At 38.9% G+C, this 19,386-nt stretch overlaps 1 long non-coding RNA gene across 1 annotated transcript in view; it reads left to right on the top strand.

The window, feature by feature from the left end:
- Nucleotides 1-19,386, top strand: part of LOC134742924 (uncharacterized) — a 204,070-nt gene that overhangs the window by 116,710 nt on the left and 67,974 nt on the right. The window lies entirely within an intron of this gene.

Genomic DNA, 19,386 nt, shown 5'->3' with positions numbered 1-19,386 from the left:
TAATAATGATCTCTTCAAATAAATAAATGGTCAAAGTTGTAATAACTAGTTCCGAATTGTAATTATTTTGAAAGGACGATGATGTGCCTACATTTTTCACTTTGGTTTTCCAGTCTATGATATTACTTGCGGTTTGCGAGAACTTACCCTAGTTTTTGCTGTGAAGACTTAGTAAAACCTTGTTTTACGAACTAATATTAAATTTACTGTAGTAAAGCGAACTTTAACAAGTTGTTTTATTGATGTTACCTTAGAAATGATACATTTCGTACTATAAAATTACAAATGATTGCACTCAAATGACAGATGGAATAAACGGCTCACAATCAAACAATTATGGTTGCAAGAAACATTGCAAAAATATTGTGAAAAATGTACATAAAAAAACGTTAAGACGATTAAATTGTCATTTTCTACGATTATGTCTAAAATACATATCTTAATTATATTAAGAGGTAATATTTCTTTTTACTATTAGCATATTATTAAAAATATCAGAAGACTATTAGCACGTATGATTTCTGTTGGTGGCATTGTTAGAGACAAACTTTTTATTTCAACAAATAAAGCCGTTGTACACTTTTCGATTTACGAGAAGGTTTATGTTTTAACTCATCTGGTATCCTGATTTTAGTTTTGTATTTTTCTTCGTCCTACCCTTATCCTAGTTTATCCGGGGTCGGGTCTTCCCGTACATTTGCGCCAAAGAACTCTATTTCGGATCGTCTGTGGGTTAATGTTCTGCTTTCGGACGTTATTGGGTCAAAATTCTTTTCGTTGTCTTGTTTCTGACCACTGTCACGCTTGTATTTCCATCTTCTATCAAATAAATAAATAAGTCGCATGTCTTTCTAGCTGTAGATTGTATTTTAAATGAGAAAAAAATAAAACAAAATTTCATTTCATATAAAAAGCACTCCGTGACATTTTTTTGGGACAAAAAACAAGGCAACGAAAATAATTTTGACCCTTTTATCTCTGACTTAAGTTTTGCATGAAATAAATTCTAAGCGGAATAAATTATAAATCAAATTTTTATGGCATTCATCGAATAAAACAAAAGGTAAGTCGTTAGCTAGTTTCTCAGTATAAAAGGGCAGCTGAAAAATATAGACGCGAAGGTTCGATCTTTTATATTAATTTAGATTTTTGCGTATTTTGTACTGTTGACAAAATTGGTTTGCCAGACTATAAAATACTATTTTTAAGTTGGTAGATACCACATGGATTAAATATGGACAAAACGGCAGAACTAATTTTTAACTGATATACCTTTTATTTAAAGTGATTTATATAATATTTTTGTATAATTGCCCTTTCATTACACTGATAACCGTGTAAATAGTGTTTCCACCTCAGCAGCTCGAACAAGCCTACTTTCGTCACTCCCTGGAGTGAGGAAAGTGCGACTTTCCTCACTCCAGGGAGTGAAACAATGTAGCTTTTTAATTTAGTGAAGGCCAAGGAAGTATGACTTTTATTCAATTTTTTTATGGTACGGTACGGCACGGTACGGTACGGTACGTCCCGTCCCGTATCGTATCGTATCGTATCGTACATATTATAATACTTTTTTTTCTGTTTATTCTGTGTAATTCGAAATACATTTTAACCTTTAATATGTTCTCATTACTGAGGTGAAAAATTATGTGTGCAACAAGAGAGCAAAGTTGTTTTACATCTCGTGTTTTTGAGTCCCTCGCTACGCTCATGATTCTACCTTAGAATCACTCGCTTCGCTCGTGATTCAATTATAAAATCTTTCGCTTTCTCGGGACTCAAAATAAACACTCGCAAGAAAAACCAACTTTCCTCTCTTGTTGCACAAATAACTATTTTATGAACTGTAAATAGTAACATCTAGCAAAGCCTTCCTAGATACGCTAATATTTGTAACATCGATTTCAAAGCTGTGTGTATTTTTTGTATTTTACCTAAATCGGTTGTAAACATCTTTTAGGTAAGCATGATCCATCCTAGACTGCATCGGCACTTACCATCAGGTGAGATTGCGGTCAAATGCTTGCCTTTTTTTATAAAAAAAAAAGATACAAAAAGTATATAAATCTTTGAAATCGACTGAACTCAAAGGATGTAAATATATGCCAGACATTTTTAAAATTTGTCTCACTATTTAATTTAGTTTGGAAATTACTGTTAAATAAAAAAAAATGTACCGTGTTTTACAACAGCGAATTCTATTGCTTACAAGAGAATTGTGCAACTAATTTGATTTATAGAATTCAAAGTAAAATATATGTATAAGTTGATGATAGTACAGGAAATAATATTCTAGCGATGTTGTTAGTGCACATTTACCTTAATATTAAAAATATTTTTAAAAAGTTTATTTAAATATAACGTAGTAAATATTTTTATGGCAAAATTCACATCTTTATCACACTTCTTTCGTCTTTTTTGTGACGGTTAAACCGATAATAATGAGAAGAATCATATTTATTTTTACAAAAAGTTCCTATTGTATCTTGACAACATATGTTTTCAATAAGTAAATATTATGCCTAATTTTTGTAGTTCTGCTGTGCGTATACTATCAAATATATAACTTTCGTGATAAATTTGTATAGATTATAAGATTTTAATTAAGTAAAAGGGTAAATCAATATTTAAACTTGTCATTCCATTTTGCTGCTGATTTCCGTTTTCCTAATTGTAAATAATACTGTTCTGCGTCACTTTTCGCTTTTGTTGTTAAAGAGTATGAAGCCATGTTTTACGTTACGGGTAAAATAAACGACATCTGTTGAATTATACCGTTTTTTTTATAGACAACCTTATTAAAAAAATTAACCACGTTGATTAACCATACCTACAAAAACTACACCTCTCAGCTGCCTCGTATGAACCCGCCGCAAAAAGCCGCTCTCATACAATATAAGTTACGCTCTCATTTTAAAACGACATGGTTCAATTACATCAAAACGCTAATTTTCATGCTAATGAACTACGTAACATATATCTAGTACTGTGGGGGTGCGTAATAACGCAGGAATACTCCACACCTATCCACTTGCTTGCTATAGGCACGGCTTCGGGCGTAGAAAGTAAACAAGCGATATGTTCTTTTGTTTTATTTTTGAGCACACACACACAAGCGTAAGCGAAGGTACAGAGTATATAGGAGTATTTACAGAAGGAGAAATGAAGAAAGATAGATAGGCACTTAAAACTATCAGGCGCGAGCGAATACAAAACAATGCAATTTGCGGTGCAATACGCGGCGCAGCGACATGCACTTCGCGTCAAGGCGGCTGATTGACTGGTGAGCGCGGCCCGCGAGAGAGTGCGCGTGCGCAAGGTGGTCGGCTGAGAACCGGCTCGGCCGTGACGTATGCAGTCGCCGCGCTAAATTATCTAATATAACGGGGGATCTGCTTGTCCACTTCGACATGCAAAATATGTAACATTAAAATAATTTTGAATAAATAATTAATTACATTGAAAAAAATAAATAATAAAATGAATTTGATTTAATTGCACAATAAAATTAGAAAAACATAAAACTGTAAAATGTAAAGGTGTAAATTAACATAAAATTAGTAGTAAATACATAAAACGTTTGGCTTGACGCCCACATCACCCCCCCCCCAGAGACCGGCTAAGGGCGATAATAGTCTGGAAAATGAACTACACGACCTGAGCGTGTACGTTTGACGACATTTTCCTCATTCAAAGCTAAAGCGGTGGTGGTTGTTTTGTGGGAGTTGTTATGTGTTTGTGTTTCATGTGTAATGTGATTGGTGTGTGTGTCGTGAAGTATGTAGGCTGGCTTTATGCGGTCTACAGATACTGTCACAGACTTACCATTTATGAGCAGAGTGAATACCTTTGGACCTCTCTGAAGGACCTTGTAGGGGCCCGTGTAAGCTGGCTTCAACGACTTGAACAGAGTATCGTCTCTGAGAAATACATGAGAAGACGTTGCTAGGTCGTTGAAAATAAATGTACGACGCTGACTCACGTGACGGGAAGCTGGTGTCGGGCGCAAGTTCTTTGTGAACGTGCGAAGCCGAGACAAGTAGTCCGTCACATCAGGAAATGGATCAGCACCTGGGTTGAAAAATTCACCAGGCATTCGCAGGGGCTGTCCGTAGACGAGCTCCGCAGAGGAGGCTTGGAGGTCTTCTTTGAAGGCGTTCCTTACGCCTAACAACACCAGTGGGAGTGATTCAACCCATGTGCTGCCGGCGTGACACGTAATGGCGGCCTTTAGCTGGCGGTGCAGACGCTCCACGATGCCATTACACGCAGGATGATACGCTGTGGTACGCTTATGTACAAACCCTGCCAGCTCGGAGAGCTTCTTAAAAAGTGCAGACTCGAACTGGCGACCTCTGTCCGTGACGATACTCACCGGGCACCCGAAGCGAGCTATCCAGCCATGTAGCAGAGCCTGTGCGACGGTATCGGCGGTCATGTCCTGTATTGGGATTGCCTCAGGCCACCTCGTAAAACGGTCAATGGCGGTGAGGCAGTACTTAAAACCCTGACAAAGTGGAAGCGGTCCGATTAGGTCAATATGTATGTTAAGGAACCTGCCTTTGGGGACGTCAAATGATGACAGTGGTGTGGAGACGTGTCGAGTGACCTTCGAACGCTGGCAAGCCAGACAGTTCCGGGTCCACTCACGACAGTCTCTCCTGACCCCGGGCCAGACATACCTGTCAGCCACAAGCTTCGCAGATGCATTTGCACCTGGGTGGCTAAATGAATGAAGGCTTTCAAAGACCTGGCGCCTCAACTCTGCTGGGACGTAAGGTCTAGCAGTTGAGGAACTCCCACTTTCATCGCAGTACAGCTCAGCACTAGTTCCAGGTACTTGGACTTTCGTCAGACGCAGCGAGTTATCACCACTCAGCAGCTGCTCCAACTCCGGGTCGTTGCCTTGGGCTGCGGCCAGCCTGCTCACGTCCACTGGTGGCGTGATCTCCTCGACCCTAGAGAGAGTGTCTGCTACGACATTGTCCTTACCCGAGATGTGCCTGATGTCTGTGCTGAACTGCGATATGAAGTCCAGGTGACGGAATTGCCTGGGCGAGCAATTCTCCTTACGAGAATGGAACGCGAAGCATATCGGCTTGTGGTCTGTGTAGATGGTGAAGTCGCGGGCTTCGACCATGTGCCGGAAATACTTTATTGCCTCATAAATCGCAAGGAGTTCGCGATCGTAAGGCGAGTACTTCTGCTGGGCAGGACTCAGCTTGCGCGAGAAGAAGGCTAGCGGCTCCCAGCCCTTCTCCTCGTTGAGCTGCTGTACCACCGCGCCCATAGCCACGTCAGATGCATCTGTGACTATGCAGAGCTTCGCCTGTGCATCTGGATGAGCCAATAGAGCGGCTTGGCTCAAGTCCTGCTTACAGCGATCAAATGCCTCCTGCTCTGCTGACGTAAAATGGACCGGGTGCGAAGCTTTCACCGAACCCGCCAAGAGAGCATTCAGGGGAGCTTGATTCTGGGCAGCACCGGGTACAAACCTGCGATAAAAGTTTAACATGCCCAGAAAACGCCTGAGCTCCCGCACGTTCTTGGGTGGAGGGAAGTCCTTGATTGCGTCGACCTTGGCAGGGAGGGGCTTGGTGCCTTCAGCAGAGATACGGTAGCCTAAGAATGTTACTTCTGCCGCTCCGAAGACGCATTTGGCCGTGTTTATGACCATGCCATACTCCTGCAACCTGGTGAACAGCTGACGAAGGTGGACTTCATGGGTCTTCTCGTCCTTTGAGAAGACTAAGAAGTCGTCCAGATAGCTGTAACAAAAGTCAAGTCCCCGCAACATCTCATCCACGAAGCGCTGGAACGTCTGTCCGGCATTTCGAAGCCCGAACGTCATGAACGGGAATTCGAAAAGACCGAACGGCGTTGTTATGGCGGTTTTCGGGATATCCTCAGGGTTGACGGGGATCTGGTTATAGGCCTTAACAAGGTCAATGGTTGAAAACACGCGGCAGCCTGTGATACTCTGCGTAAAATCCTGGATATGGCGAATGGGATACCTATCAGGTACTGTTCGCGCGTTGAGCATCCTGTAATCGCCGCAGGGTCTCCAACCATTGTCCTTTTTAGGGGCCAAATGCAGGGGAGAAGCCCAAGGGGACTCGGAGGGTCTGGCTATGCCACTAGCGAGCATAGAAGAAAACTCCTCCTTGGCGATCTTCAGTTTGTCAGGAGCCAACCTACGAGGTGCACTGTAAACTGGGGGTCCAGGTGTAGTTCGGATATGGTGTAGTGTATTGTGTTTGATTGTGCGATGTATGCCAGATGGGCGTGTGATGTCGGGATATTCCCGTAGTATTGCGTGGTAAACAGACTCACCAGTTACAACTTTGATTGAGGCAATGTCATCAGACGATCGGGCAGGCAAACCCGCGGTCGAAAGTAGTGTATTGCCATCCATGAGTCGATGTTCTCTGCAATTGACAATAAGATTGTAATGAATTAAAAAATCAACACCTATTATCGCCTTTGTTACATCTGCAACTACAAATCGCCAAGGAAAGTCGCGGCGCAAACCTATACTAAGCACGAGATGCACGTAACCGTACGTATTTATCACCGTGTTGTTAGCGGCGCACAAATTATAGTTTGTTGGCTGTCTGCGTTCTTTTAAAATAGTACGCGGAAAAACGCACAAATCACTACCTGTGTCCACGAGGAATGTTATCTTAGACCTGGAGTCCACGACGAATAAGCGACCTTTGCTAGGGCAGCCGTTCCCCGCCATCACCGACTGCCCGCTGCATTTCCCGACTGGTAATCACAAGGCTTGATGCACCTCTTAGCCTGCTCTCCGAACTTGTGATGGTACCAGCACGTAGGGAACTTCCGGTAGTTGGAGTTGGACCTCTTGGACGCTGAACGCTGCCTGGTGTGGCCCGATGACCTTTCCCTGGGCCGGGACATTCGACCTACTTTAGCATCCAGCGCCTGCATCCGCCTGTTCAGTTCCGCAATCTGCAGCATCAGGGGTTCCGATGACGTAGAGGGTAGCGCTGCTACTGCCACCTGCGGGGCGGGCGTGACGACGTCATGAAGGCGATCGGCGAGCTCCGCCAAGTCCTCCAGGGATGATTTCAGTTGCGACGCGACAATATCCTGCGTCCGTTTCGGTAGCCGGTTGACCCAGATGGAACGCAGAAAGTCCTCAGGTAGTCCTGGTCCTGCCAGGTTCTGAAGGTGGCGAAGAAACTGTGAAGGCTTCCTATCTCCTAACTCTTCAAGGTTCAGGACCTGCTGTACCTTCCTCTCCCGCGACGCAGAAAGGCGCTTAATCAGCTCCGTCTTGAGCTTTCCATACTTGTCCTCCTCCGGCGGTGACGTAATAATATCTTCAACCTCCGCCGCGTATTGAGGTTCAAGTTGCGCCATGGCATAATAAAATTTTGTCTCGTCTGTCGTTACTCGAGATAAACGAAATTGTCCTTCCAGCTGCGCAAACCATAGCGCAGGTTTGTCAGGGTAAAACGGTGGCACTTTGACGCCAACCCGAAATGATTCAGCCGTTAAGTGCTCGGCGCCATTTTGTAACGGTACTTCTTTGTTTGGTTCAGTGCCGCTGGTGTTAGTCATTCTGAGGTGTTTAGCAGGGGGTCACCAATGTGGGGGTGCGTAATAACGCAGGAATACTCCACACCTATCCACTTGCTTGCTATAGGCACGGCTTCGGGCGTAGAAAGTAAACAAGCGATATGTTCTTTTGTTTTATTTTTGAGCACACACACACAAGCGTAAGCGAAGGTACAGAGTATATAGGAGTATTTACAGAAGGAGAAATGAAGAAAGATAGATAGGCACTTAAAACTATCAGGCGCGAGCGAATACAAAACAATGCAATTTGCGGTGCAATACGCGGCGCAGCGACATGCACTTCGCGTCAAGGCGGCTGATTGACTGGTGAGCGCGGCCCGCGAGAGAGTGCGCGTGCGCAAGGTGGTCGGCTGAGAACCGGCTCGGCCGTGACGTATGCAGTCGCCGCGCTAAATTATCTAATATAACGGGGGATCTGCTTGTCCACTTCGACATGCAAAATATGTAACATTAAAATAATTTTGAATAAATAATTAATTACATTGAAAAAAATAAATAATAAAATGAATTTGATTTAATTGCACAATAAAATTAGAAAAACATAAAACTGTAAAATGTAAAGGTGTAAATTAACATAAAATTAGTAGTAAATACATAAAACGTTTGGCTTGACGCCCACAGTACTAGTAGTTAATAAATTAACTAACTTCAATTTTGCTTTAAAAAGTACTTTTATTTATTTTTTATAATTCAGTACTACTCCAGGCGTGGCGCACCGCGATTTCGTCGCGTCGCTACAAGTACATGCGGCCCACACCAATTTTGGTGTCTAGCCATAGTAGTTGCCGCGCAGCGCTACGGAACGGACGCCTGCGCCACCTAGCGGTCATATCTGTCGTAATAGACGCGTTTTGTTAGAGAGTGAACCTTCTGTACCAAGTAGGTACTATTATGTATTATATGGTACTACTTTATTTAAAACGTCGCACTTACTGACGCGACGTCACAACTGTCACAAGTAATGACATATTCGCAAAACATTGCCGCTCGAAATCAAAAATGTATTGCACTGTGTTAGTTAAGTATAAGTTAAAAAAACATTTTAACATCGTTTCATGGTAGTGAAGTCTACTATATTATTCAATTTGCGTTTACGTTAAGGTACAAAAAATACACGCTGTAGTGGGTGTAGAATTTTACGTTGCACCGCCCAATATTTATCTAATCTGTGTGATAGTTGACTGGTGGATGCTTTGTATCGTTAAGTTCACCTTTATTACAATAAATATCATACACGAGTACATGCCTTTGCGTTAAGCTCAGCAATATCGAGTACTAATAAATATAAAGACCTCAAAAACTCCAACACGGACGCAGAGACGACCCAGAAAAGACCACTCTGGAGACTAAGGATTAGGAGAGCCGACCCCAAATAGAGATGGGAATAAGGCCTGAAGAAGAAGAAGAAGAGTACTAATAAATATAATGATAAATTAGTGGTTTAATAACGTTAGTAATGTGGCTCATATATGAACAAGGTGTAACACAAAATTAATTACAAATTAAACGCGTATAGTATACAATCCTAAGATAATATAATAGATACCTAGTTATATACTAGATCAAAATAATTAGTAAAATACCAAGCTTAAGAAGACTTAACTTGGGACTAAAACTAGCTTTTATTTACCCTCGTGAAGTTGACCACCCCATTTCGTTTGCCCGCATATGGCATATCTATATCGTTAGTTCATCGTTAGTTCACGTTTGTTCAGTAGGTAAAATCATTAGGACCCGATTCCAAAATCGATTTTTTATAAAAATAAAAGGGGTTGGCTGTCTTCACGCTAGCCAACCCGTCGGTGTCATATCGTCTATAGATGCTTATGTAGGGCTTAGAGTTGTTAGTATCTGTGTCGATTGCTTGTTACGCCCCCCCTACTGAACTATCTCGGCCGGCCAATATGAATTTTTTGATTTTATTTTTTTATAGCAAATCTATTGAGATCCTAACCATTTTAATGCTTGAACAAACGTGAACTAACGTCGCCCGATGGATTCACATAGTTAGTTTAACTAACTGATTTCTGGGTGGGGTGGTTAGCGTGAAGACAGCCACCCCACTTTGAAAAAAAAAATGAAGGAATCGGGTCCTAACGATTCCAATGCCTGAACAATCATGAACTAACGAATATCTTGCTATCTAGACCAAAAAAACTAACAAAAAGTGGTTTGGGGTGGCTAGCGTGAAGTCAGCCTCCCCCTTTTATTTATTTTTTAATTCGATTTTGGAATCGGGTCCTAACGATGAACAAACGTGAACTAACGATGAACTAACGATATAGATATGCCATTTGCGGGCAAACGAAATGGGGTGGTCAACTTCACGAGGGTCTTTTATTTTACATTTTTACTTACTTAACATAACATACATCAGCTTTATGCAGCCAACCAGTCCGTGGCTGACCATACCACTGTTAAACGGTACAGATATACAGTGTATGAATCGAATACGGGTGAATATTTAAACGGTGGTTAGCATAGGAACTAAGAAGTACCTATATTGAGATAAATTTTGCTTAGAAATACAATGAAAATATTAAAAATACAAAATAATTAGGCCCGCAATGTAAAGTAACACACAAATTATGAAATACGAGCTTTTTAAAATAACTGTCAACGCTTGTTGGCAGCTACTATAAAAAGCTCGTATCTCCTAACGTCATGTTCATGTTATGTCTCGTAATGTTTGCAGTACGTTGCTCATAATCATATTAATAATTAAGTGTAACTTTAAAAACTTCTTAAATGATGATTACAGGGATAAATTATATATCTAGCTCAATTTGCCCATATTGGTAAGACACTGTATAACAAACCATATAACTGCGAAGTATGTGGGCTAACCCCAACGATATATCGTTTGATCTACGGTCACGTGAATCATCCTTTATTTGTTTCGGATTATGACAGGAAAGGCTCCGCTGTGTACCTTAATTGTTCCTAATGCGAGCCTAGTGCAGGAAAACCAGTATGTGTCATTTTTGGTATCCAGCGGAAAACGAGAGCCCGATTCTAGATGTAACAGTGTTATAGTTTTGATCTGGTTTTGATATGAGTTTGAGGATTCACGCTAATTGGTGCATGCGAAATGAAGTGATTGTTAGAAGACTATCGTCAAGGTCGTATCAAAACGCACACGCACGAGGCAACGCGGCCCGTTAGCCATCCCGCCGGCGCGCACGCGCGCTCTTTCCTCCTCCCCTTTGCACCTAGCTCTGACGCTTATAAACAATATCCTGACCAGCGACAGCTCCCTGGATGTTTTCTTTACCCCAGTATCAAAACTTTTGATAGCTTCAAGCCGGTACCTGGAGACACTAGTCACTAAAAGCTCTATTACCTTTTAATACAATTATACTGTTAACTACTAAACATATAAGTACAATAAACATAGTTATACCTTAAGTCTAATAAATTAAATAATAAATAAATTAACCTACCTAAATAAAATAAAATAATTATGAAATATAGTGTATAAGCTAAAGTGTAAATATAAATATAAATGTAATTTGAATGTTAGCATGTAAGGTTTATCTGTTAGTGCTAATATTATATATTAAATAAATTAAATTAAATAAATTAAATTAAATTAAATTAAAAAAAAACCAGTTCAACGACATAACAAATTGTTAAATCTGAATTGGACTCCTGTATTTTGAGATCAGGTTTAAACTGGTTCTTACTTACGTGCCTTGTAAGCGAAAGAAATAGTTTTATTTGTTTAATGACTGGACGTTCAATATGTCAGATTTAGCTTGATAAATTTATTTTTAATATTAGGTTGAAATGTCCATCAATAGGTAATGTCTCGATGACATTTGTCGATACGTAATATTCCTGCTTACTATTGCTTTAGGCTTTTTTTTATACCACGTGGCAATCAAGCATACGGCCCGCCTGGTGGTAAGCAGTTATCGTAGCCTATGGACGCCTGCAACACCGGAGATATTACACGCGCGTTGGCGACCCTTTAAAAACCTGTACACTCCTTTTTTGAAGAACCCCATACTGTAGCCCCTCGGGAAAACCTCGGCAGGGAGCTCATTCCACAGCCGAAGCGTACGCGGGAGGAAATTCCTCTTAAACCGCACAGTACGCGACCATTTAGGTGCTAGGGTGTGAGGATGAACACCCTGCCGATAGCGAGCGGTGCGAAGATAGAAAGCGGCCGTTGGCATCATGTCAAACAATTCTTCAGAGCACAGCCCATTGTATAAGCGGTAGAACACGCATAAGGAGGCGAAGTCTCTCCTTAGACTTAAAGGTTCAATACCGCTTGTGAGTTTGGGATCGTCGACGATTCGTACAGCGCGCCTTTGGACTGAGTCGAAGGGTCCAAGCTGGCATCCAGGTGCTCCTGCCCAAAGGTGACAGCAGTACTCCATATGGGGTCTGACTTGCGAATTATATAGCAGCAGTCTTTGCCCCGGAGTAAAGTATCGCCGTGCTTTATTGAGCACACCGAGTTTTTTGGATGCCAGATCAGCCTTCCCTTCCAGGTGGCTACGGAATTGGACGTCACTGGAGATGTCGACACCGAGGATCCCAATACTCCCTGACATGGTAAGGGCTATGCCTTCGAACTGTGGGACCGCATTAAATGGGGCTTTCTTAGCGGTAAACGCGCAAACTTGTGTCTTGGTGGGGTTGAATCGCACTAAATTGTCCCGGCCCCACACCGAAACTCAGGCTAATCAAATTAGATCCAAAAAAAACTTTTTGAGTTTTAATACCTTCGTTTGGTTCTAAATGCGTGTAATATGCGTTTTAATAATCTCAGGTGTGCATAAATTTTGGGAGCCTTGGCAGATATATTGGCTTGGGGAATGTTTATTGTTATACTGAATAAATATATGAAATATGATACATTTTTCTTTGGATTGTCAAACCACTAGAAGGAACCCACCATAAATTTCAATGGCACTACCAGCAAAGTTTGGTGGATTAGATACTGGTGAAAAGGCGTTTTCGGATTTTAACATGATCATAATAAATTGCACCCGTCAAACCAGAGTACGACTATACTATATAGTCCGACAAGAAATAGAAAATTATTAAGGGCGCCACTTCCTACGTAACTGTCATATTTTTGACTTAAAATGCAACATGGCAACAATTTAGTGTGGATTTTTTTTAATTCCATCTTATTTAATTTCTATTATTTTATATCGCACTATGAGTATTTCACGTAAGCGGCTTGAAAATCGGACGGACTGAATAGCGTGAGACAACCGACTCACCTTCCTTTAATGTGCTATTATTTGACTGACACTATAGGTAAGCTGGAACCATTGGTGGTCGATTGAGTTTTTAAGATTTTGATCTTGTGTTGAGTTGTGTCAGTAGGCATTCACGCGCACCAATTACCCTTCCACTGATTCCGACTAAACGCTGTACTCATATCCTGCAATTCTATTCCCAGTCTATAACTTGGATATTTTAAAATCAACATTGAATACACAAATCTTTTAGGTGAGCATGCTCCATCCTAGATCGCATCGGTACTTACTATCAGGTGAAATTGCTGTCAAATGCTTACCTTTACCCTAAAAAAAATGGTTGTCTGTAAAGTCGGTTTATGGACGAATATTTTGCGTGACAACGCCATAAGAAAACATTTATGAAAAGGCCGTAACGTTACCATGGAGATCTATCCACAACGTTACCATGGAGATCTGTCCACAACGTGACACTTTTTCGTGCATGCTAATACCGGTGTTCATCGATTTATAAGACGTTATTACGTCAAAAAATAGCGCGAGCGAGGTGCCTAATGACACGAATCTGATTCCATTTCGCTAGGTAGCACCAATTCTAGTGAGCGATCATCAAGGTTTTATCAAAACAAGATCAAAACTTTTACAAATCGTTACATCAGAATAGGTCTTTCAGCATAGGTACCTACTTCGTTGTGACTCCCGTTTTTAAAAACACACTTGCATGTATTCATAACTAGTAAATAAATCACTAAGATAAAAAAAAACTAAACTTTAGTGACACTCAGATATATTAAAAATATAGATATTAAAACATAAAATATGACCTAAAGGATCAAAATAATTCACAGAACTGCGTCTGAAGTTATACAAATAGACAATGACAGTAACTTCAAACAATCGCTTTATTTAGAATTTAAGCATTCTTCAAACATGTTTTAGTAGATACGTGTTCAATTCAAATGAAAAAGAGAATTTACTGAAAAAAAACTTACTTTCATAGAGGGCCAGCTATTTGTATTTATTCTACGGACTCGCCGGTCAATTCGAACAACGTGATACGAGATCAATACGAGATCTAATAGATACGTTATAGTTTAGTTCTCAACAAGTTATCTTTTGCAGTTCGATTCGAGAAACCAATTTTCATTTCACGTTACAATTATTGTGACGTTTAGGGATATCCATTAGACATCCATTGGATATCTAAGTAATATATTAAGCAAGTCTTAAAGAAATCGTTCAAGAGGATATTCGGAATCGCGGAAATGTCAAATTTGACATGACTTTCTTAAATATCTCGTTATCGTTTCTGTTTCATATCTAGTGAATATCTAGTCGATATCTAGATCATTGTTCGAATTGGTCCGTCCGTCCGTTACTGCCCGGGTGGGAGAGCTGACTGAAACACATCCTTGTGAAGGTATAAAGTACAATTTATCCTGACCATTTCGTACAAATCGTCAAAGCTGTTCGATTCTTTTGTCGGGTCTCCGTTACGAGATAGTTCGACCGTGAAGTGTGCACTTGAGTGGACTTGGGTAGACAGTTCTGATGTTTATTTATATCTAAAGACTTTCTTTCAAGTTTTTGAGATGAAGATGAATTATATACACTAGAAGCCTGTTGGCTAGCTGGCTAGAGCATACGCTGGAGGCCTATTGGAGATTTACTAATTGATCTTATTAAGACGTTATTCACAGTTTATTTCACTTGTGCCTATAAAAAAGTACCGTGGAACTAGACGCACTTCAAGTGAGTTCAAAATTGAATAAAATAAAATCAATTTGTTATGTTTTAAGTATGCATAAGTCGTACCATTCCAACAATATTTAAACATTCCTCCATTGAAACTGAGCCTACTAAATAATTGCCCATATTTTCGAAAAGTTGGGTTTGGGGTACGTAGATATAAGTTCTATACGGCCATGTTTGGTTACTTATGGTGGTGGACGACCGGTCTGGCCTAGTGGGTAGTGACCCTGCCTGTGAAACCGATGGTCCTGGATTCGAATCCCGGTAAGGGCATTCATTTATTTGATGAGCACAGATATTTGTTCCTGAGTCATGGGTGTTTTCTATGTATTTATATATTATATATATCGTTGTCTGAGTACCCATAACACAAGCCACCTTGGGCTTACCGTGGGACTTAGTCAATCTGTGTAAGAATGTCCTATAATATTTATTTATTAATTATTTATATTTGTATATGGGCGTTGTTTTGACAACAACTATCTAGTTATGTAGACAAATAAAATTAAACCAGTATTGTAGTATTAATTAAACTATACATAAAATAATCTTTATTATCTTTTACGAGACTTTGCACTTGAATTAATAACTAAATGTTTGAATCGTGTATCCGGTCCATTTTCGTGTCCTAGTTGCGTGCTATTAAAGCATAACCTGCATATGAGACGTATTTCTAGATGTGAATTTAGGTCCTTTAGTTTTTCATAAGTACAATATGTTATTTTAATATTTAAGCGGCATATGTTAGCAACCGAACCGTAAGTAGTTTAGTTTTTTAGTTTTTAGTGAGTTTTATTTTATTTTATTTTTATTCTATTTTATTTTTACCGTATTTCTTTTTATGTTTTATTGTATTGTATGTAATGGGTCTATTGCCTGAATAAAGAAACATTCATTCATTCATTCATTCATTCATAACAAGGTCTTAACAACAACAACAGCATGAAGATACTCCTCCACTCTATTCCACATCCATCGCCGCAGATATTATGTATTAAGTTACACACTAAAAACGTCTTCGTCAAAGTTATTTAATTTCAAAAAAGGACCACCTATAATTTTGTTCGTTCACGCCACTCTTTAAGGGTTTCACCCCGGCAAGGTTAAGTGGGTATGATAAATAGTGAGCTAAGTTGGGGTAAGATTGATCTATTATATTATCAGAAAGTAAATTGGTAGAGTTCGTCTAAGCAAACTTTGCACCGACTTTAATGGAACATAGTGAGGGAGTGTCATGATAAACGACATTTTTTTCCATTGAATTATTATTACTAACGTATAGAACCGGCACAGAGAACCATTATTTTAGAATAGAATAGAATTTCTTTCTTTGCCAGAATACGTGTATAAGATGACAACAGAAAAGGTTTACATGTATCAGTATTCAGTCGAGGACACGACATGCAAATAATTGACAATTTAATAATTTTAACATAAAATAAAAGTACAATATAGAAAATATTACGACAGAAATGAAAACAGTGGGTAATTTTTCCTGTTAAAAAAACTAATAATAAGTTGGTAATAATTTGAATATTAAATAATAAAATGTCCATGAATAAATAAAACTAATATCGATAAGTTAAATTTTTTATATAAAAAGTCAAATTACAAAATGGATGTCGTGTATAATTTATTTTAAAGTCGCGCCATGCGACTAAAGTTTGCGCCATGACTTGCTGCCGTTTGGGCATCAAACCATGCGGAGCGTGAATCTCGCGACCTAAACGCGTAAGCGCCATTAATTTTACGGCGCTTACGACATTTTGGTCGCGAGGTTACAGGTTGTGATTGCGACAACTTCATTGTTTGGTATGTCGTCTCTATAGTAATAATAACTAAACGATTTTTTCATAGAATTTCGTCACAATTTGTAATTGCAAATGCCATGCAGAGTCAGCTTGGTCCCCCTTAAACATTAAGGATATTTTTATTCATGTAACGATTTTTTTAATTGCAAAAAATGGAACTTTTGAAATAAAACTGAACTTTACCCTGTTTATATATTATTGAAATTGTAGTTTTTGTAAAAGGCAATCCGCAGCTTTTTCAGCAGTTTAAGAGTATACGTCTTAGAAACAAAATCAATTCGTTGCCTTCCAAAACGGCGTTATTTAGAAAAAGTATATTTGGAATGGCTCCAAAATTTTTTTAATAAAATTCCAAATGAGCTAAGAAATACAGATGACATGATTAGTTTTAAAAGTAAGTTATTTAAATTTTTAATTGACAAAGCATATTATAGTGTAAGTGAATTTTTGTTAGATGATTTTGATAAGTAATGGTAACCGTGCTCAGCATGCAGCCACAGTCCATAAATGGAAAATTGTACGCCTTACGGCACAACATAGTGATACAATGATTATGTGAGACCTGTACTTATGTACCTTACCTATGTTGAACAAATAAATGCTTTTGACTTTTGACTTTTAAAGCTATCCTAACAAAAAAAACTAACCCTTTCCTTTTATATCTGTGTTTATTTTAACATTATATTTTTCAGAAATCAGAGCAGAAAATAAATCCTGATTAGTAAATTAAGTAAATTTTAATCAAAATTAATTTTCGGCTATTAAAATTTATACTCATCAAATCACTGACAAATGACTGATTTACGTCTTCTCGAATAAAACACTTGAATTAATTTTAACATAGAGTAACTTATACTAGAGCGGTACTGTCATAGTAAATTTTGTAACCCCAGTAAATTCACTGCCATCTGTCGACACACTTTAAAACTAAAAATAAATATTTATAAAAATACGATAAAATGTATTTAAATATGGATAAATGATTTATTTATTTGCATTAATTATTTTTATGATTTTGACCCATGTTTTTTCACTGATATGCGTTAAAATTGTTAAATAACAAACGAAACCGTCAACGCCATCTATACGACAGTAAGCTAAAGCTAGTAGCGCCCTCTGAACGAGAATCAAATTTTCTTGATTTTCGAGGCACGTTTTTTCCTTAGACTGTATCCATCTATTACGGAGTTATATCTATCTTTGCTTCAACTGTAACGTCCTTAAGTATTTTCGTTGCCTAAGCGAAGAAATAAATTATAGAAGTAGCAAATAACCGTAATTATTTTGAAACGGTACTTTAGCGGTCCTTTGTTGGCGGATAATTATTTTGTAATTTCGTGGTAAGTTGCTTTCAGAAAGGGCGTTAGTGGAAGCAAAGTGCTTAAGTAACTTTTTGTGTAGCGTCTACGTAAACCAAAAATTTTTTTTGATGAAAGTTGTCATTATCACGCTTCGGGCGTTGTGTGATTTATTTCTGTTGGCTGAACCCAACTGAAATAAATCACACAAAATATTTAACTAACCGTGGCAATGTGGAAATATTGCCACCTGTCCGAGATAAAACTAGGTCCACGGTACAACAGTTCCCCCTACCTATTAGTAATTTTGTATGTATTTATATCCTTTATCTTTCTGGTACCTTGTTGTACATTTTGCTACATTTGTCACGCTCTTTTCACTTTCTCCTCTCATCTACTCAAAGGTTAACTGGAAGAGATCCCTCAAAGGGATAAGTTCGCCTTTGTACATCTTATTATTTGTACCATGTAATTTTTAATATGTATATTTGTACAATAAAGAGTTTACTACTACTACTATTTTCTGTGACTTTTAACCTTTAGAATACCATAATAAAGGTGTATACGAGTTCCAGCTCATTACCTCTCATTCCGAAGTTGACTCCTTTTTTTTCGGCTTAATTTGCTTGGGCCAATTACGGTATCAGCAAATTACCACCCAATGGTTTGTCCGTGACGGGGCCAACATCGGATATTCCATTACAACCTTGCGACCATTATGTCACGCGCAAAGACTAATAATATATGCAAACGTGTTCTGAGTGAGTTACATACTTTACATAGGAATAATTATAATGCAGCCAGCGCTACTGAGCCATGCTCTTCAACAATAGTCAATTTTGGAATGAAGGGGCGGTGACAAATTAAAGGCTTTTAAATACTGGTTGTGAAACACGCACCGCGATGTAGTATCAGGGGACACGCACATTCTGCATTCCTAGCTAATTATTATAGCTAAGTGCTGTTATTCGCCTTGAGCATTAATGTGATTTTAAAATCTGCGATTTTTCGACATTTCGTGGTTGGTCCCATAGTAAAAGTTGCTCAGTATAATCCCAACACCTCCATGGCAACGGGAATGCACTTATTTTTTAAGCCATCCTGTATAGTTCATAGGATAAATGCAATATAAGTTCTATAAACTGCCTCCCGCCATGTTTTCAATCCTAACTGAACTAAGAAATTGCCGATATCCGAGCGCTGACTGAAGAGATGTTTTCTCTGAGACACAATATGAAACCCGGGCCCACAAAAGAATGTAATTCCTCGCAGATGCCGTCTACAAAGAACTGAATATTATTGGAGTACGGTTTCGTTGATAGCCCCAGATTACAATGTGTGATTTTTCCCCTCCGTTACATCGTTACATTACGTAATAAGTACGCTGATTCGAGATACGGCAATACATACAAGATCCTGGAAGCTTTTGAATGTAAGATATACTAGATATGGGATGTTGAGTTCAAAACAGAACGGCGTTTTATTATGTAATACTAGTAATGTATCATATAGTGATGTATCATTGGGCCATTTGTTGTCTTTAATAAAATAATAATAAAAATAAATAAATCACGCGTTATATTGAATTCAAGTTGGTTAGATATGTATCTATCTTATATTTCTTTGATGTCAAATGACAAATCTTATATTTCTTTGATGTCAAATTCCATTTTGTCTTTCAAAGTAGAATACAAAAAG

This window comes from Cydia strobilella, chromosome 7, assembly GCF_947568885.1.
Source record: "Cydia strobilella chromosome 7, ilCydStro3.1, whole genome shotgun sequence".
In the NCBI taxonomy this organism is placed as follows: Eukaryota; Metazoa; Arthropoda; class Insecta; order Lepidoptera; family Tortricidae; genus Cydia; species Cydia strobilella.
This window is presented reverse-complemented; position numbering and strand designations above follow the sequence as displayed.